This window comes from Poecilia formosa, unplaced genomic scaffold, assembly GCF_000485575.1.
Source record: "Poecilia formosa unplaced genomic scaffold, Poecilia_formosa-5.1.2 Scaffold652, whole genome shotgun sequence".
Classification (NCBI taxonomy): domain Eukaryota; kingdom Metazoa; phylum Chordata; class Actinopteri; order Cyprinodontiformes; family Poeciliidae; genus Poecilia; species Poecilia formosa.
The window spans coordinates 115,871-129,989 of NW_006800591.1; the positions used below are offsets into that span (position 1 = coordinate 115,871).

Consider the following 14,119-nt stretch of genomic DNA (forward strand, 5'->3'; position numbering starts at 1 on the left):
CCTCTGTTCTTTTTTTTTTTTTTTTTTTTTTTTTGTCCATGTCCAGTTGTAAACAGGGACGGGAGGCATCAGGGACCCACACAGCGTCACATTGTTCTGAAAACAGCTGCTTCATGTGCACAAGTTCATGTGTATCAAGCAGTTCTCCCAAAAAATGATTAGTTGCATCTTTTCTGCAAAGCTGCTCCCATTGATCCCGAAAATGTATCCCCAGCTCCATATTCAGATCTACACATTTGTAGGGATGCACCGATCCACTTTTCTCACTTCCGATACCGATATCTGAGGTGTATCAGCTGATACCGATCTGATACAGAAATCGGATCTAAACTAAAACATTTCTTTTTTTCAACAGATCTTCATGTATTGAATTACACATTTGTATGATAACTCTGGACCAGAAAAGCACAGTTAAATCCTCCCATTGCTTCACAAGCCTGGTCCAACATCCAATGTAAAACAAATAATAAGGAAACTGACTAAAGCAATAGGTTGACTACTTTGGTCAAAAGTGTAAAAAAATAAACTGCAACAAACCTTCTTTCAAATGGTTTGTTGCAGTTTAGCAAACCATTTGTTTCAAATGGTTTGAAACAAATGGTTTCAAACCATTTGTTTCAAAGCAAATGGTTTAAAGATCTGGCAATCTTTAAAGCAGATCTTTTAAAGATCTTTAAACCATTGGGCGCATTGTCACCAATGTCTAATCTAGAATTTTTCTCCGATGCAGATATTAATATCGGATTGCTGCCTCTTATATTTAGCCTTGTAAAATATGTTCACGCCTTTTTGAACTCATCCATGTTATTTTTCTCATCACTTTAAGGGAGTGACAATTTTGTCCGTCCTATTTTGCAAAATAACTCAGATTTTAAGCAAAACATCCTTTTGCATCTCGCCACAGATTTGTAACTGGATTTAGTTCTGGACTTTGACTAGGCCGCTCCAACACATGAATTTCCTTTGTTCTAAACCGTTCCACATGTTTAGTGCCATTGAGACACTCATCTCAAGCCCCTCCAGATCCTCCTCTCCAAATGGGTTTTTCTTCCAGCTGAGAAGAACCTGGGGTCACCGCGGTGAGATAGAGCACGGGTCACCAACCCATTTGCAATTAAGCGCTACTTCACCAGCTTTGAATGATACTTGCAGTTTATTTTTAAATGTATCACTTGATTAATGTTTTTTGTGTAGCATTAGAACAGCTTCGAGGGGTTACTGGTGTGATCTTTGGGGTCAAAGGGCACTGTGTTGGTAGGACTGGGCATTTATCATGTCATTTATCGTGACACATTTACTGTATGACTTTCAGTCTGTCGTTGTCATGATAAATTCCAGTTAATGCTGTTTAAATCCCCCAAAATCATCTGCGTTGAAATTTTTTAAACTTATACAATTAATTTAAATGAGAATATTAAAATATTTCAATAAATTTAAAAATATGGTAATATACAGTTACTGTGTGCAGTTTAGTGCCACAAATCAGGCTTTTTTTATGTGACTAAAGGAAAGTATTGCAAATGGGAATGTTTTCCTGGAGCAGTATTCGTGTTAGTGGGGCTATAATTGGTGTGACACACAGTCATAATCAGACTGTTACCAGAAAACGGGAGTAATAAATAGTTATCACTTTTAGCATTTTGCAATAGCACAACATGTTGCAATAAAACTTAATGTGTTGGTTGTCCTGTCGCAATAAGCAATAAATGAAGTGATCGCATGATAAATGAAAACAAATTCAATCATATCCATTCGCATAGTTTATTGTTTATCTTTTTTCTCTCTTTCTGTTTCTCCTGAAAACTGGATGACAAAAGTCTTCAGTCTGGTGCTTCGGTCTCAGCTAGACCTTTTTTTTTTTTTTAAAAGTGAAGGACAATTTTAATTACAGACACTCCATAATTCATTGTATTTGTTGTTTTTATTCATTTATTTTGGATATTTAAAATATCTCCCAGATTCAGTGTTAAACATTCATTAGAATTTAAAGTTGAGAATCCGTTACTGAATTTTTATGCCTTTACCTTCGTATTACTTGAAAATGGTCTGAAAACAACAATATTATAGTTTAGCGCAATCATTTCTGGGACAGCAGAATTTGTGATTGTGACAGGTGAGGGAGCTGGGATTAATGTGCAAAGAAGAATTTTTCATAAAATCAAGAAAATTACGTATCTCGACTTGGAGGCTTCTGCAGATAGCGCTGTGATACAGACTGCTACAGGAGATCCTCCCTACACTGCCATCAGCATCAGTAATTTTTTTATTTTTTTTTAAACTGAATTTAGCTTCGTCTAGTAACTAGCGAGCAGAAATAACTTTTCTCAAGACTAACTTAACGAAGCAGGTCGTGCTTCCTCATTCCTTTTCTGCGAAGCAGAGCCTGTAAAGAGTGGGGGAAGAAAAAAACCTGCAACAGCTCAGTCACAACATTGCTCTTTAAAAATCTTAGCTGCTTCAACATTTCCCGCATGTCCCATAATGCAGATTTGTTGCAATCCTGGTCAAAAACTCCTCACAGGAATTTATTTTTTTTTTAAAAACAAACAAAAAAAAAACATTCTAATTGAATTTAAAAACAGATGTTGCTTTTCCGAGAAGCAAAACAAAATGAAATTCCTCTCCTCCCCTGGAAGCGCTCCGCTCCCCTCAGAGCTGCGCAGACCGCGCCGTCATCAGCTGTGGAGCTGCTCTGACTTTATCTGAGCGCTCTGAAATGAAGCGCGGCTTATGTAAGACCATCACGGCCTGATAACAGAAACAGGACGGAGACTTGGGGAGGTGAAGTAAAGCGGGTGAGAACGTGACAACTGTGTTCGTATAGCTTAGCCGGTTCGTTTTCTTGGTTAGACTTGTTTAGCCAAAGCAGAACGTGTCGCCTTTGTACAGCAAATTTTCATCTGATATTTGCTTGTTTTCAGCTGCAGCAAAGAATGCATTGTTTTTTTTTTTTTTGTTTTTTTTTTAATTACGGAGTCTTAAATCCGGATCAGACCGCTCTGTAATTACTGACCTAAGTGCTAAGATTTGCTTGCAGGAAGCTTCCCTGCAGCGAGGCCTGATCCGGATCTCCTCCCCCCCCAAGCCGTCGTCCAGCATCTTGTGATGCCTCATTCCTCACAAACCGATGGGAAAGCTGAGCAGGGAAACATGTCGCCAAGCAGACTTCTGCAGCCTCCAGGGCACAGATACTCGCATGCTTGGTGTAACTCACACCTAAACAGGAAAGAAAAGGTATGCGACTTGAAGCGAGGCCTGAGAAAAACGAGTGAAAATCTCTCTGATCACATGGTAACTGAGACCAACCCCCCTTCTGTCACCCCACACACCCACCGATGAAACAAAATTAGCAGAGAAAGAGCAGAGTGAGTCACCGTGACCGACGCACACGTGGGTTAGAGGGGGCTCGTGCTCGCAGACCTGCATGCACAGAGTTCAACTTTAGTGCGCAGAGAAGAAGATGCAGCGCATGCATGCAACTGTCAGCAGCAACACAAGCCTCGGCTTGTCTGGAAACACGAAGTAGAGCTGGCAACTTTAAACATTCCTCCCACTGAGTCCTTCTGATCAGCTAAATCAAGCTTTGCTTGGTGGCTAGGTGGGCAAAACTGAAAGGAAGTGTGGAAATATGAACTGTAGAAAAAAGGAGAAGATATAACCTCTTTCTTTAGCTGCTGTTTGACCTATTTCTTTATAGAAATTATAATTATTAGGAATGCACCATATGAAAACTTTGTACCATTATCCAGTATTGCTGTTACAGCCATTTACCCATATCTGTTATCAATAAGTGATATGGGTAAATCGGTTATTGGGTAAAAATCGGGTTAAAGGGTAAATGTTGTACTTTACCTTTCTACACAGTTACCGTTTTTAATATCAGCTCATGTTTTAAAAACATGACTGACATTGGCTGATGCTAGAGGTGCAGAAAAAACGTAATTCTATAAAGAATTGAAATTCCTGATCATGGGAACACTGAATCGATTCAGAATGCTCAAAAATCAATTGTAAAATGCATTTTAGACGTGCGTCGTATTTGAGTATGCCGCACATCGCTTTACATGTCCACTCGCCCACCGTGTGTATTTTGAGTAATTCTTTGATTATTATTATTTTTTATTATTATTTAAGGAAAAAACATCAAAGAATTACCAATTTGGTCCTGAATGCGACCCATTTTCTCAATAGTGGAACGACAAAAAAGAGTTCATTTGAGAAAAAGTTTAAAAGTTAAGTGTTCAACACTGAAAGTCTCCTTGTGGTTCAACGACAGACACACACGAAGCAAGACTTAGGATAGAAAATGAACAGAAAGATTGGAAACTTTTTCTTCAACTCTAGCTCCATAAAGTTTTTGCAGCGCTCTAGTAGTTGGGCATCAACCTCTCAGGTTCTGTGCAGTCACAGGCGTCACTCTCTTTCCTAGTCAGATGGTCAAACATCCTTATATTTCCCACAGTTTTGCTTATAAATGAAACGCCCCATCTGGTTGCTCCATATTACACCGATGATATTCCTGTGGTTATATTTCTGCCTCCAACCTGAGACTGATGTGAGCTCATATATCTATGAGAACAAACAAAAATCACTCTCCTTCTCATGCTCACACTCGGCCCAATGTCTGCCTTCACTGTGTAAGTGGCTGTAAATGAACCACTTATAAACGGCTCTCTGGTCCTGATGCATTTAGAATTGAAACACTGAAAAAACACAACGCATCCATAAAATACATTACATGCTGACATGGATGCACTGCTCAACTGTTTCCTGTCAAAACTACTATTCAAGAAAAGGTCAAAAAAATCTGTAAAAATAAAATTTGACCCATTAAATTACTTTAAGGACTTTTTCAGTAAGCTACCTGTCTTGCACAGTTGAAATAAAGAACCATATGTTTACTAGACTGTTAATCATTTACAAGTCAATACAGTTTTAATGGACAGTGGTTTATAAAAAAGTGAACCTGTGAAACTGCAACATTAGTGTGATGTCTGTCAAATTTGGTTGCACCTTGCTTTTCCGCTAGTGCACCTAAGAAAAAAGATAAACACACAGTGCAACTACTGCAAACCATTAGTCTACAGCTGTAAAAAAAACCTTAAACATTAATTGAAGAGACATTCTCAGATGTGATTTTCATACTGTACAGCTTGACTAAGTGTAATTTCTTGTCTAAGTGGTTCTTTCAGCAGTGTTGGCTGCTGTGCCTTCAGAGTGTTCAGAAAGGCTTGCTCCCTTGCCCTAAATGCACTGGACTTTCATCATGAAAAATTGAAGTCTTGAGATGGAGAAAACATGGAAATCCCTTCATATCTGTTGGAGGAGCATTACTTGTACTTAGAAAGCAGACGCTCTGCTCCCAACCATAACACCCGGCTATATTTGGAACCTAAACCTCTTCAGAAAACCAGTTTTTGACATCATGAAAACCTCAAATTGCCTGTTTTTTGTGTCACGAAATGGGTTGGGTGTGGGAACACTGGGCCTTTTTCCCACCTGATAGTCCGGTAGACTTGGTTCAGATGCGGAGCTGCTGTGGTTCACTTTCACACTCCTCTATGTCAAACAAATAAAATCCTTTGAAAAACCTGTTCACCTCCTCATCTGTGGAGGTGCTGCACCAAGAACCACCAAAGGAAATGACACAAAAACATCAGAAGAAGACACTGAGCACAACTTCCTTCTTCACAAAATGGAAACAAAAATGGAGTGGCGTCAGATTTTATAAGAGTTCTCTTCTGTTGTTGGTAAAAGACCACGATGCGTTTGTCAAGCTAGCGCTCGACTCTTGCATTTGTTTAGCTTGTATTTACCCAGAATGCCCCCTGTGGTAGTCCGCTTTCTGCTTTTGGAGCGATCTCCAGTCCACTTAGCGTTGACATTCAAACTACTCCAGAGTTCACTTCAACTAAACTGAGACACACACTTTTAGAGGGCCCAGAGATCTATGTTGTGGTCTGCATCAGAGTTGAATTACATTCACACCTCCCCAAATGAACCAGACCCTCTAGACAAACAAACTAGAGTTTGAATAAAACGAACCAAACAGGGCTGGTGGGGATGCACATGTAGTGTGTCATTAGCAGATGTAAATCCAGTTTAGTGACATAAAGTGCTAGTGGGCAGGCAGTCTGGAGGCCCTGAGTTTTAGGAGTTGCCAGAAACTCTTGAACTAGATGGTATCTGTGGTGTCCAGGAACAGAAAGGTGTAAGGAGGTGATTTCCAAAAGCTGCCCGACTGGTCAGTCAGCTCCCACATGTGGTGGTATCAGCGCAGGAGCAACTGCCAAGCTGCTCAAGTTATCATGTAAACAGGAGAGTTCTGGGCAAGTCCAATGATTCAGTCTGCCAGATAATCATCTTCAGGAACGCACCGCTTTATGAATTAGTTTGAGTCTTGTTGTCTATTTCTGCTAGACATTCTTACACTTTTAATATTTTTTGGGAACACACAAAGCCCAGAGCTGAAAATAATCTAGACTTCAGAGCAATTATTCATTCTAACAAATCAGATTATTCATTCTTACAAATCAGCTGCCGCAGGTTCCCTGGAGCTCAGTTTGACTCGTTTTACATTCCTCTTGGGAGGCGGTGAGCTCAGATCGGCTGTTTGTTTCGCCAAAGATTACAGTCATCTCTGCATTTCTCACCAGATTTCACAAATTCTAGTTTGCAGATGCCGTGTTTGACCAGTCGTTTCTCTGAAATCCACTTAACATTCACTTCACCTTCAAATGGTTCCTATCCAGAGCTGCTGCAGAGGAATGGAAACAGAAACTACCAGGTGATTTTCAGTTAACAGGGTCGCCTGCTGTTCAGTCATATGTACGGTTATTACTGTCAGTTCCTCTGAGCAGTCAGTAGTTATTTACAGTGTTACAGTGTGTTTGTTTTTGTGTCCTTTTGGAGACCATGTGAGCGCATATGTGTGTGTGCGTGTGTGTGTGTGTGTGTGTGTGTGTTCCCATTAGTACAGCCGGCAGTCTGTTTCCCACCACATTCTCAGCCCCAGACAATACAGTACACATTTCTGCAGTGTTTGGCAGTTTTTCATTGGACACATTCTCATTACAGTGTGTGTATGTGTCGATAGAGGCCGTATCTGTTTTGTCTGTCTATGGGACGGCTCAGTTCACAGGCACCTAAAACACTTGGAAGATTCTTGAGTCCAGTTGAAGATTTTCTGGTCTTTTCGTACCTCCGTAGTGTATTGTGTTTATTTGTGTAGTACCATTTGTCATGCTGATGCACAGAAATTTCCCCACTGAGGAACAAATGAAGGATTATTCGACTTTAAAAACGCTTGCTTTTAGGGGTGCTCCAATTGTCTGGCTGATTGGTGTCTGACTTGCCAATACCGATTATTTTTTTTATGACAAAGTTGCTAAGTTGGCAACAGTGGGGTGACTGTTGTTAACGACATACAGATGGGTGCATCTCTCCTGGCATAGCAAAATGGGGCAGTGACTGATTTGTAGACCTTTGTAGAGGTGGGGAAGATCGGTAGATCGTTGATTACCCAAAATTAAGGAAATTGAGGCCCATTTCTTGGTGCACCACTGCTATTTTGAGTGTGAGCATATCTGTGGCTCATACAAAAATATCTTGCAATGTAGATGATGGTCTGATCCACTGAGAATGCATTCAGAAAAGAGACAAAAATGTGCTGGTTTATATAGATTTGGAGTATATTTGAGTTCTGTTTATTTTTATTTAGTATCAACTACATCTGGACATTAATTATTTCAACTACCCTACTAGGAAAAGGTATTTAAAGATGCATCTTCATCGGTTGAAGGCATGTTAAAGATCCTGAAGGGTGAGACAAAATAAAAAAGTGGAACTGATAACAGGGCTCATTGGTAACAATCCAGTGACAGAAGTAATTCAGTGGCATTCTGATCCTTTTTAGTTCACTCAGTCATACCGCATCATAAACCTACGACCAGCAGTTAATGGTGTTGGACAGAAGCAGTAAGATGTCAACACTGTGTGTTTTTCATCTGTATGGACAGACGCCCAATGTGCGCCTGAGGCGGATAATCCTCCCATGAGTTCACCACCCTCACTTCTTCTGCCACACCGCTCTTCCTTCCCTTCCTTTTCCCTACACACAGACGTGCGCGGACACAGGAAGCGGTGGAGTTTAAGGAATGTGTTGGATAGAGGAGAGGCTATCCGCTTCACAGTTCCCGCCACACCTGAATGTAATGACAGCTGGCACGGAAACGAGCACCCTTGGTAACTCACATCCTCGTACAGCGCCGGTGAAAAGGTTAGACCCTCATTTGGAACCTGTAAGGTTGGATTTGAGCTGCTATTTCTCCAAGTCGCCAACCTCTACAATTTCTAAGCATTAGGTGCAGAAGACGAAGTTCATATAGATTTTTTGTAGTCATTGGAGATTAAAATGATATTTGTAGGGCCAAAATCAATCAATCAATCAATTGATTAATCAACCAAGTTTATTTGTAAGGCAGTTGTTTCTTTACATTGTAAAACCACAAAAATACAAAGTCATAGAAATTAATATAACAATTGAATCGCCAGATTTTGTCAAGTGGCATCGTTACACATCAGAATGTTTATTAATGTTTCATTGATTATGTTTTAAATAAAAGCAACTCCATCTCATTGGTGGGGCCCCTGTTGGATATTGGTAGGGTAAATTTTGAGGGTGCAGATGGTGTGACAAAACACTTTAAAATGTAAGACAATGTAGAGCCAAAGCTACTAGGCGTTCAGACTTTGTACATGTATCCAAACGTTTCACCAGCCCTGTAGCTGCGCAGTAACCCAACTGCTTTGTTCTGCTTGTGAGTACAATTTATAGTCGGTAAGAAAATACCGACTGCTGGAGCTTTTCCATTGGCATGCAGTGTGAGTTGGGACGTGTTGCCTGACCTTGAACTGTGACCTCGTGATGATGATCTGGTAGCGGTCCCTGTTGATTTCATCGTCACCTTAAACCTCCTCCTATTGATTTGTGCTGCTAGGGTCTGTAGGGGGGGAGGTCGGCGGCTCATGCATAGCGAATGAAGCCGCTGAAGGAGCGGCTAATGGAGCGGGTAATGGCTTTCCCTCAGAGGAGAGAACAGCTACAGAGAACACCAGACAGATGTGATCTCATCTGGACGAAGAAGAGACGAAACCTAAGAAGTCCTGTCGGACAGGACAGACTAAAGTGCCGAACCCGTCTAAAACATTACAGCAAGTGAAGACGGAAAGTTATTTCGTCGGTTGGCGAAAGTGTTTTTCCTATCTTTATGATTCGTCTTTCCAGTCAGAATTACAGAAGGAATTTGATTAAAACTGAGAATGTTTATCTTGGATCAACCCTAATGGCACTCATGGTGATTTGGAGCGTCATAAATATGCCCTTGTCCTATTTATCACAGATGAGTAGAAAAAAAATGAGGTGAAGGCCAAGATTCTGGCCCACTCCCCCCTGTCAAGTGACAGGAAATGGCCGCTCCCCATCTCATTGTTTTCAGGAGTCTACAGCTCAGATGTCTTCCTGTCAGACACACCAAAGATCTGCAGCTCAGGCCAACCAAACATGCTTTTCACCGAGCAGGTCCGGCATCGGGATCACATCAGCCTCATCATTTATGCACATCGACGATGGGAACTGAAAGAGCCGCTATGCTAATCTGCTTTTAAATTTAGCTGCAGCTATGCTGCTTTAGCTAAATTGTATATTTAGCATGCCATGTTTAGTCACAGTGGTAATCGTTGTCTGCAGGAGTAATGTTATCCTTAGGGCCTGGGAGGTACTAAGCCATTCATGTTCTGACTTTCCCACGAGAGGATATTTCTCCAGTTAGACCTAGAGGAGTTATTTTTATGTGAGGTGAAAGATGTTTAAAAAAACTAACAGGCAGAGTGCTCTTATTTGTGAACTTAAATGAACCCAGACTTGAATGGCTGTGATTTGAAAGCCACAGTTTCACAGCCAAAACTCAAAAAACACGTGGCTTGGACTAGTGTGTTGTCTGAATTCAACTAGCTGAGGTGGATGTCTTAAAGCTGAGGTGCTCAAAGTGTGGTCCTGAATTGCACATACACAATATATTTTTGCCACTCAGACACTTGATGCAGATACACAATAAGAAGGTGATGCATTTCAAAAATGTTGTAAATTAAAATCTTCTTGAAATAGAAAGCATTAACATGTTATCCGCTTTTGCTTTTACTTTAATAATATGTAGGACCACAAGCATCCAGTGATATTTACTAGAAAGCCAACTTTGGCAAGCCCATTAATTAAACTTGGCAAAATAAAGGTTAAGCAATATCATGCTCTAGTTGTTAAAAAAAATCTGTAGAGATGATCAACCCAACAAATTAAGGATATGGTTGTTTTTTTTTTTAGCTGGATATACACGCAAAACACTTATTTTTGTTTGTTACAAAATCATAATTTCTATATCACATTTTTTATAGAAATTAGACTTTGTCTACAGAGATTGGACTACTAATAAAAGTTTTGTAGTTTTTTTTTTAAGGAAAAAAGAAAATTTTGCGACCCTTGAGTACCTTCAATTAGACATTTTTGGCCCCCGTTATTAAATCTCCTAATAGCTTTGATTTTGTGCAAATTACCCCATTACAACACAGCCAGATCACATGATATCGGCTTTGAAAAAATAAAACAAGATGGAATCTTAGTATTTTGTGGAAATTTGGGTGCTTTTAGAAATATAGTAAAGTCTTTGAATCTGCAGTCGGTGCAGAAAAATTAGGTTTTTCATGCTTGCCTCACTCTACGGCGGTCTTGACTCTAGTGAGCACAGGGAGCTGGTGGAGCGCTTTGTGGCAAAACAAAGGAGATTATTGTAGATCTCAAAAGAAACACGGTTACATCAGACACCGTTTCAATCACAGGAGAAGTGGAGATGGTTGAGGAGTATAAATACCTCAGTGTTCACCTGGATGAGATACTCAACTCTATATCTGATAGCAGCTTTGGCCTTCAGGCTTCACACATTCACACCGTGGCAATGATGTCATGCAGAACATTACATGTTTTGAACTTTTCCATCAGCAGATCTCTGCTTTCATATTCGGCCTATGTTTTTGTCTGACATTATGGCAGTGATGTGGTGAAGTCAAATCTTTTGTGTTTGGGCTTAAATTAGGTCTTGCTCTGTGCAAAGAGCAGCCAGTCTCTCTCCAGTTGCTCTGTGGAGCAGAAATACTGGTGAACCAAGCACACATCAGACTTCTTTCACATGTATGGTTGCATTATTTTAGATGACCCACAGATATAAGGACTGGGCTACAGTTCACACCTGGCATAGGATCCTGTAGATTATGCCAGTATCAATATATTACTTGAAAATGGTCTCAAAACAACAATATTATCGTTTGCCGTGATAAGTACTGGGTCAGTTTTATCGCTCAGCCAAATTTCTTATCTGACACGGTTCGAATACATATCAGAATGCCAAGCTGATGGAAGTGGACTACAGTGCAAGGCATTATGGGTAAATACAAACTAAATAAACATGCGTGTCTTGCGCTAGCGGGAGAAATGGCTTGTGATCTTTAACCAGTGACAAAAGAGAAATCTTACCACTGCTAAAACCTGACGCCACTTTATTCTTGCTTACATTTTGTGAAGAAGGAATTTGTTCTGAGGTTGTCGTGTTGTTTCCTTCAGTGGTTCTTGGTACGGTGCCCCCACAGGCGAGGAGGGGAACAGGTTCCTTAAAGTGTTTGGTTTTGTTTGACACAGTGCAGTGTGACAGCGAAAATGTAAGAATTGACACAATTTAGGCCCCCAATTTGGATGGCGATTAGACTCTCAGGTGTAACAACCATAGACGTCTCACTTGTCTGGTTCTAACTTACAGGATTACTTTTACTGGGAAAACAAATCAGCACTTTATTTCACTTTCTCCATGATTCAGTGCAACACGGGGACTGTTGGAACGTTGTGGTTTTCCTGTTGCAGCTCTTCCCTGGTGCATGCAGACAGATCTTTCTAGGCATTTAAAGAGACAGCAGGTCATGAAATGGAAAAAGAAAAATAAAGAAAACATGTTGATTTGTTTAGTAGTCTACATTTGTGACAAAACTCTAAAACGGGACGAAATTCCAAAATGTAGAAGTGTGCCCTCATAGATGCTGCATCCCCTTTAATAAATAAACACAGACTGTCTCCAATCCCACCAAAGTAGGCCAGATTCCCCGCCAAAACACACACACACACACACACACACACATGCACACATCTCTCTGTCCTCACTTCCATGCTTTTGGCACCACGTTAGCAACCAGACAGACAACCGCATCCTTAACTGGTTCACTGTGATAAACACACATGCTCTCCATATCCCTTTGCTTCAAGCTTACCCTAATTCACCATGAAGCACATGCCAGCATACATAAATAGGTACACGCTCACACACACGACGGGATAAATCCACGTACAAATTGATCAAAGCTCCTGCTTTAATCCTCATGGAGCATAATGTGCCCCTCTATAAACTCTAATCACCGACTGAGGCCGAGTCGCGCTCTGAGGGCGTTCTTTGAGTGTGATGGAACCGAGCAGGAATATGAATACGTTTGTTTCTGAGTGGGAGGCTGCTGCCGTGGGTTTCTGCTCGCTTGTTGAGGGCGTGTTGTGTCGTCGTACCCGGCTTGCAGATGTTGTGGCGGTTACGTTGGATACTCTGGTTGGAAACAGAAGCTGCTGCTGCTGATCTGAGAGCAAACAGATGCAAATAAGCAAAGCAGGAGTTAAGCTATCGCCTTTGCAAACTGAAGCATCTAAGTATTAGAGAGGTAGCCTGTCTGTGACCTGCAGCTGACCTTTTGGAGCACTGGTGGGTTTTTTTTTTGTTTTAGTTTTTTTGCTTTGTTTTTAATCTACTTGTCTTCTCTCTTGAAATCCACATTAGCTCTGTATTTTATCAGGACTGTAATTATTGGACTGGTACAGTCCAAAGTGTGGATAGGAGTTAAGTGGAAGGAATTACTTTTATGTAAAAAGAAATAACAATTGTGTATTTATATTTATTTATATTTGCAGTTACATCTGGAAGTGTTTAGACCTGAAATGTTTACCTTTTCAAGTTGCTAAGCCTGTCACAATAAGCAATAAATCCATTAATGTCATGATAAGTTAAATCAAGCTGGATAATTTGTTGATTTTAAAAACATCTTTTTATTTTTCTCTTTCTCCTTCTACCAAAAACTGAATCACAAAAGTCTTCAGTCTGGTGTTTTGGTCTAAACCAGTCCCTTTTATTTTGAAGGAAAACTTTAACAGAGACTTCATAATTCATTGCATTTGTTGATTTTTTTTATTTATTTTATTTTGGATATTTAAAGTATTTTCCAGTTTTAAATGATAACACACTGATCTTTGAGAGGGTGAACTTGTATTATTATGCCGTGACCATTATATAACTTGAAATGGTCTCAAAAACAGCGATGCTGTTGTTTATCGTTATAACCTCTGGGACATTTTATTGACTGAGTTGTTATGCAAAATCTGATTTTAATGTCTACAACAGGCTTTTAAAAGTATTTTAAAACTGTTTTTATTGTAATTTTCCATATTGATAGAAAAGGCTCACCTCATTCTACCTACATTTCTTTCCCCGTTTGAAATAGAGGAGTCATTTTGTTATAAAATCAGAAAATAGAAATAAATTTTAGTACGCTAGTGTTAGCTTTCATAATAAAAGTTTATGTTGTACGCTTTCAGAAAATCGTTTGTTGTGGTTCTTGACGAGTTTTATTTTGTAGCAGCACGGCTAAAAGTGGCTTTGAACTGAAAAAACTGCTGACCCTTGGACTAGGCCATTCTAACCTCAAACTTCTTAGTTTTCCTCCCTCTAACAATTCCCTCTTTTCTTCTAGCAACACTTTCACAGCAACATTTACTCTGGTTTTTTCTTCTTCTCTGAGTGATGCTCTTCCTGCATTAAGGAAGCACATCTCCACGTATAAATCACTCTTCTTATCGTGTTCGACTTCCAGTTTCCTGTTGTTTTTTTTTTCTGCTCAGAGGAAATATGCTGAATTTTAAAGACGACATCCACAAGATTTACTGCAGAGCCACATTTATGTTTGCGACTCTGTGGCAGGACTCTGACAT

The 14,119-nt window shown here is 40.1% G+C and overlaps 1 protein-coding gene across 7 annotated transcripts in view; it reads left to right on the top strand.

The window, feature by feature from the left end:
* Positions 1 to 14,119, top strand: part of lrch1 (leucine-rich repeats and calponin homology (CH) domain containing 1) — a 69,943-nt gene that overhangs the window by 754 nt on the left and 55,070 nt on the right. The window lies entirely within an intron of this gene.